Source organism: Fundulus heteroclitus, chromosome 10 (genome assembly GCF_011125445.2).
Source record: "Fundulus heteroclitus isolate FHET01 chromosome 10, MU-UCD_Fhet_4.1, whole genome shotgun sequence".
Taxonomy (NCBI): Eukaryota; Metazoa; Chordata; class Actinopteri; order Cyprinodontiformes; family Fundulidae; genus Fundulus; species Fundulus heteroclitus.
In genome coordinates this window covers 12,694,757-12,702,282 of record NC_046370.1, presented here as the reverse complement: position 1 = coordinate 12,702,282, position 7,526 = coordinate 12,694,757, and positions in this window count along the sequence as shown.

Here is a 7,526-nt window from a genome sequence, read left to right as displayed (position 1 = left end):
AATGAAGGACGGATATGTGGACAGGCCTCATGGCCTGCTGTAGGACAGAGTGGAGGATTTGTGATCCTTTAGGCCCGTTTCTCTACCGAAGGTCCCCGAAACTTTACTAAAGTGCGTTGCATATTGAGCTCTGAAATACTGAGAGACTTCAAAGAGACTAAACCGACCTCCTACAATGCCAATCGCTGTTCCCACTTAATCCTAAAGAGAACATTTTTGTGAGTTAAAGACAAAAGATCAAAAGAGAGGACATGGTAGCAATATAGAGATTGTAAAAAAAGGACTGTTCAAAATTTTTTATGTCTCTGTATGGTCTGATATTGTTAGACAGGGCCGCTGGAAGTAATTTTGAACAAGGGGTGCTGTGAAATTTTTTTGGGATATCTAATTATCTTATTTTTTTGGACAAAAGAACTATGAGCCTATAGGCCTATTTAAAATACAATTAAAAATAAATAAATAGATTGAGATTCACTACTTTGTCATATACACTTCAGTGCACGCAACCAGGGTCTGTAACACACAGACATCATCAGTTCTCAGGTGAATATATACAGATTATATACAGATTCTGGCCCACGGCCTATTACTAGTCTGCTGCCGGGGGAGCAACTTGCCATGAACTTGTGTTGATTTGGACTCAAAATAATTAAATTTAAATCCAAATACATGTAATAGTAAAATAAAAAAGTCTAAATAATTTCCCAAAATATTCTTAAGAAATTTAAAAATTGTACAAAGTATTTTTAATATTTTTTTTAATAATCGCCCTCTCGCCACTAGAGGGTGCTGCAGCATCCCCAGCACGCCCATTTCCCACAGCCATGCCCTTTCTACTTCTGAGGCTAGGCTTAAAAACAGTCCTTTTTTGATAAAGCTGATGGTTAAAGTGGCTTAGCTTGTCCTGCTATGGGCTTAGGCTGCTGGAGGACATCAAGACCACTTTTCCTCACCCTGCTTAATTCTCCTACTACTGTCCAATTTTGCATTTTTTGATATTATTTCAGACCTCTCTCTGTTTCTTTTCTTTATATTAGCTACATATAGCTATATTAGCTACATCTGGCCAGGCATTGTTTACGGGGGCCTTGGCTGAGCTACTGCTGCCAACAACTTCATGTTCACTTATAGATGAGACAGTTGGCCCCGTCTTTCACCCTGTCTCTCTCCTAGACGTAGCTATTGACTGAGCTATTACTGCGACTAACTGTTCTCTTTCATCATCGAGACGTCAAAACTGACTCAGTGTTGATCTGCCAAGCTGTGTTTCTCTCCTACAGATTACGCTTTTTCTTTTTTCACATAGTCAGTGCTTGTGCGCTCTTTTTGTGTCTTTGTCCTGTCAAACCTCCAGTCGGTCATGGCAGATGGCTGTTCACACTGAGCCTGGTCCTGGTTCCGCTGGAAGTTTCTTCCTTTTAAAGGGGAGTTTTCCTAGCATGGCCAGTCCAACTAACTTTTGCCTCTCTTCGACACGCCTGAAGTTAGTCTGGAACTGCTCCCACTGAGGGCTTCTTCTGGGGCGGGGTTCACAGACAAAGTAAACCAATCAGAGAAACTGCAGACGTGACGTAAAAACGGCACAGACTTCCGCTGTCAACATTTCGCAATATACTTGTGCTAGATGGGCGCGTCACTGCCAAGGACTACCGAACCATTCTGGAGGACCATGTTCATCAAATGGTTCAAACATTGCATCCTGAAGGAGGTGCCGTGTATCAGGCTGACAATGCACCAATACACACAGCAAGGCTGGTGAAAGATTGGTTTGATGAACATGAAAGTGAAGTTGAACATCTCCCATGGCCTGCACAGTCACCAGATCTAAATATTATTGAGCCACTTTGGGGTGTTTTGGAGGAGCGAGTCAGGAAACATTTCCCTCCACCAGCATCATGTCGAGACCTGGCTACTATCCTGCAAGAAGAATGGCTTAAAATCCCTCTGACCTCTGTGCAGGACTTGTATATGTCATTCCCAAGACGAATTGACGTTGTATTGGCCGCAAAAGGAGGCCCTACACCATACTAATAAATTATTGTGGTCTAAAACCAAGTGTTTCAGTTTCATTGTCCAACCCCTGTATTTCAGAAGGAGGGGCATTATCAAAAACCCTAGAATATGACTGGACAGACCCCTTTGTCTGTCATCTTTCCTCTTTTTTCTTCATAGTGGGAACACCTGGTCTGACGTTCTGTTAACTGTGACATCATCAAGAGAAGACAGATCACCGGGTCATCTGCCTCGACCGACCCCCAGTCGGTCGAGGCAGATGACCGTTCATACTGAGCCCGGTTCTGCTGGAAGTTTTTCCGCTAATGGATGGTTTTTTGCCTTTCCACTATCGCTTCATGCTTGCTCAGTATGAGGGATTGCTGCAAAGCCATGTACAATGCAGACGACTGTCCCTGTGGCTCTACGCTTCTCCAGGAGTGAATGCTGCTTGTCGGGAATTTGAAGCAATCAACTGGTTCCCTTATATAGGAAGCTTTTGACCAATCTGTATAATCTGATTGATCTGACTTTGTAAAGTGCCTCGAGATGACATGTTTCATGAATTGGCGCTATATAAATAAAATTGAATTGAATTAAATTATATTGAATTGAATTGAATTGAATTGAATTACGTGCACTTTGGTCTACCAACAACAGCAAAACAACATCCAACACTAAAAAAGTGCATTGTTCAGTAAATGTGATCATTTTAAATTATGTGATTATTATCAATTTAAATATGCGTGTTCTCCCCAATGGCAACTTGTCCATGGTGAACTCTACCTCTTGCCTTACGACCAATGGAGATAGGCACCATCCACCCCAGTATTGAAATATCTTACATGCAAATAATTAGCACTTTAAGTGTTTTTAAAACTATTTTAAAATATAAAGAAAAAAACTTCTACAAAGGGACACAGATGCATTCTGTTTGCAGCTATACCATAAGTGTCATCAAAAACTTTACTCAGTTCATACTGAGAGGGTTCTGGTTTTAAAATATGTAAAGTTTAATCGATAATGAACCAGTTCCATGTAAAATACAGCTGCTCGATTAGGGACTCTAAAAAGAACAATACTTTACCTTCAATGCTTCCCTAGGGATTTGAATTGAGGAGACGGTGAAGTGATCAATATGAAAGCAGCCTGAAAGACCTGCACGGATGATGTAATATGGGATGAACTCAAGAATGAGATAAAGCGGAGCTCAGATGTTTCCTGATGGATATCTGGAAAAAGTCAATTGAGCGACCCAGCGGAGGGAAGCGATGAGAGAAATGCAGCCCAGATAACAGGATCCAAGGCCAGGTGGAGGACTTAATCATGGGGAATGGAAAGCTAAAAGCACGACTTCCTATCGGTGAAGGGCCAAATGGAGGAGCCGGTTCAAACTACTCCACAAAGATCAGCCTCCCTGCATGGGACAAATGAAGCTGCAAAAATCAGCTCTTGAGCAACAAGTGTGAGTTTCTGCACGGACTGTTCCTTTAATAATTGACTGAAACCTAACACACCTTAAAGGTACTATCAGCACGTACAAGCTGTCTCCAGAAAACCTGCTAACTACATCAGGGCGGTGCTGTTTAGATGAACCCAACCAAGCATTCTTCTTATATATATTTGTACTGTTCTTTGATTGTTTTCTTAAAGAAAAAGATAATAATTGTGAAACAGCTTCATTGTTCAGACAGATCGAATGATAAACTCTCAGTAACATGAACAACATTGTAAAAAAATACTGTGAATCATTTCAAATGTACAAACTGTGCTGTTTCCATTTTGCTAATTGTGGAAAAGTATGTTGACTTCAATTTTCAAAAGTGTGTTGCACAATTTAAAAAAGAAACTGTGATTGCAATTCTTTCTTTTTTCTTCAGCTCTCAGCTTGCATATTTTCTTCTGCATCTTCTTCTAAGCAAACCAGCAAACTGAAAGTGGTTACATTTGATTTTGCTGTTGAAGATGCACAAAGATTTTTGTTCCTACTTTGTATTGGACAACTGCCCAGTGACTGAAATATTGTGTTAATACATTCTGCTGTTTTAACACAGATTTCAGACGTAGTTTATTTAGTTTACACACTTTCTTTTGAATGTATGTTAGTCTTTTCTATGTTTCTATCTTTCTTTGCAGCAATATCACTGCAGCATATTTTTGAATACATGCAGATTAAAGGCTGCAGATTTGTCCCCAGCAGTAATTAATTTGACATTTTTCCTATTTTTACACAGGATTTCTTTGAACTGATGTCAGTGTAACAAGACTATCCGTTACTTACATCTTAAAACGAAAAAGCAAAAAGTCAATGATCTACTATCTTAATTTTCTTTTATCAAATGTGACAATAGCATTTGCTGTTGATGATGAATTTCAATTCATTTTTGACAATTATCAAAATAAACCCCTAAAGTTCAACAAAGTAAAAAAAACATGTAAAATTAGTACATAAAGTAAAGATATTTGTGTTAGCTTGACTATTTACTCTGACAATGCTACTTTGAAACATCTAATACTGCCGGAAAACCTGTTAATTTACCTTTAAACGATAAAATATTTCTAAAGAAAAGGCATTTGTAGGTTAAGCAACAGAGTTTTATGGCTGCTAGCCATAAGAAAATATGCCAAATCCTCTCTGGCCGTGGCAAACTGCTAAATCTGCTCTAGACTTGTATTTGGTATCATTTATTAGATCATATAACAGACATATTTGGAACTTTTCTATTGAACGAAAAGGTGCCACTATAGAACCTTGAAGAGCCACAAACAGCCAGAACAGCCTGGTACCTCTTCCTCATAATCCTGGTTACCAGCTTGGTCAAACGCTACTGTGGGAGTGCATCCCCTTCCACAGCCAGCACTTGCAGCTAGTCAGCCAATGGGGATGTGGGCGCACAAACAGCACACCCAAGATGATCCCATAAGTGTTCAATTGGGATGAGGTCAGGACCGCAGGGAGGCCCTTCCATTTTCTCCACTCCTCAAATTTTGTGTTAGTTTGTGGTAAACCTCACTCTACGAAAGAAAGCGTTGACATCATGGAGGATAACGTTCCCTCCTCAGGGGTGAAAATATGCAGCAACTTGGCTCAACATCAGTCTGGATTCAGATTACAATTGTGACAAGCCTTGCTTTTCTAGTGAGTGACATGTAGCCCCAAACTACAGCACTTTTTCCCAGCCAAATCCTCTATGGTTGGCATTAGCAGTGAGGATTTGGCCCTTTTTTTTCATTGATGCAAACCACAAATATGTATATTTTCCTTAGAAATCTGGAACCATTTAAGGGAAAACAGGCATACGGTTGACGTATTACGAACCGTTGTTACAACAAAGAAAAAAATGTGTTAACCACTGCTTTATGCTGGATAATTACTACACTGACATTAACAGAATACAGCACACTTAATTTTTAGGGTTGCCGATAGGTGTTGAGCTTCTGATGTCGTTCAAAAACAATATTGCTGATGAGGGATTTTTCTGTACTTTTGAGTGTGAAAATGCACTGCTACACTAAAAGAGGAATTTATTTAAAGGGTTTGACGCATCTTTAACAGGGGTGCCAATGAGGGTGGAGAACATTTTATATCCAAAAAAGAAGCAGAAAGTGGAAATGTAAGAGAATCCTCTCATCAAGGGAGATCCAAAGTGGAACAAAACGAATAAAACCAGATACAGAAGCAAAAGGAAAAAGTAGTAAAAGTAAGAAAAAAGGGACAACCTGAAGTCAAATGTTATATATTTCAGGACATGTCTTGCATTCCATTCAGGGTGAATCTTAAACTGAATGTAGTTTTGATGGACTATTTGCTGCACCCTGTTGGTTAATTTGTATAGTTGAGATACAGGGTATATTCATTTGTTCACCTGCAGCTGAATTTGTTTTGGCAGCTTTTTGGTAGTTTGACCATATTTCGCAACAAAAAGTCTCCCATAAAAATCTGCCGAGTGCTGGTTCTGTGTGTCTATGGAGTATCTTCTGGGTCTCTGAGTGTTGGATGCTCAGGAAACTGCTAACACCTCCACTTCCCCTCTTTCCACCTACTATAACTTGTCAAATTCATTATCAAAGCAGATCATGGCTTCTGGCTAGCTCTATTCAGTGAGACTAAGTTTCAGAAACTTCATGGATTTTGAAAACATAGTAGTTTGCATGACTTAATATGTTGGAAAAAGTACAATACATTCCGGAGAGTGTGTTAAATGTCAAAAGTAATGTTTTCATTCCTTTGTGTTAATGAAAAGTTTATTCAACCAATGCTGTAGTTTTCATGTATTTTAGTTGGATGAGCTGTGATTAATTAAAATTTTCTGTGCAATATTGAGAGACTCATCTCCCCATACTTTTAAAAAAAAACATAATATGACTAAACCCGTGAGACATTTAGATTTTTCTGAATAATATAATATATATAATATAAATGAATTCAACTGCATTGAAAATAAATTTTACGAAATTGAAAACATCGTTTTCATAGCCATTGTATGTATTTTTGTTCTCATCATGCCGCATTTCTTACATCCGCCACTAGATGTCTCTATGAAACACAATAAGAGTATCCAGTCGTTCCGTAAGTATACTTGTTGAGATAACGTATGAAAAAGACATTTTCAGTAAACTTGACATTTAATGTTTCATACTTTTGCTTGAGGTTAAATCAGGATAGAATAATCTGCAGGTTGTCTGTATGAGGTAATACAAAAACAAGTACTCATCCCTAGAATGCATTATAAAGGAATAAAGGAATAAATGAGTTATATTAAGATGATAAATAGTTTAGTGGGTTACAAACTCATTAAAATTGTACTAATTTGCACATAAAGAGCTGAAAGTGTAAAATAAAGAAACATAACGCGGTCAATTATACTGCAAGAAAATAAACAGGATTAAGACGCCTTTTGTGAGTTTTTCTTTTACTGCAACTGAGCTAAGATTAATGTATCCTTTATATGGGCTGTTTATTAGATTATAAATCTACCTTTGAAATTGCTCATTTTTCAAGCCAGCCAGATGGAACCTTTAATCTGTGTTTGCCATGATTTACTGCATTCCAGCAAAGAAAACAAGTGCATGGACAGTGAGTCAGTTCACACAAGTCTAATCAATTTGCTAAACACATACTGATATGTTCAAGTAGACCAGAGATGTTTTACTCCGAAACTGCAGAAAAAACCCTGAAAGTGGCTCCCAGCATCGTCTCCTGGCAGAATTCAAAAGTTGCGGCTCCTTCCTTCAGCCATCTTTGTGCCATACCTGCTGGCACCTATCTCCAGCTGTCAGTGGGTGAAAGGTGGGGGAACACACCCTAGATGGAGTATCAGTCCACTACAGGGAGAACATAATTTTGAATCTCCAGTTAACCAACCATGTTTTTGGAATATGTAAGTAAGGGCTGTCATTCAAATTACACTAATTTTAACCCAGGCTCCTTTTCTTATGAGACAGCAGAGCTAACCCCTGCCACACCATGGCAAAAGGTGGCTCCTCATCCCTGTTGCCACAGGCTCTATCCAGGGATTGCTGCAAAATCACTC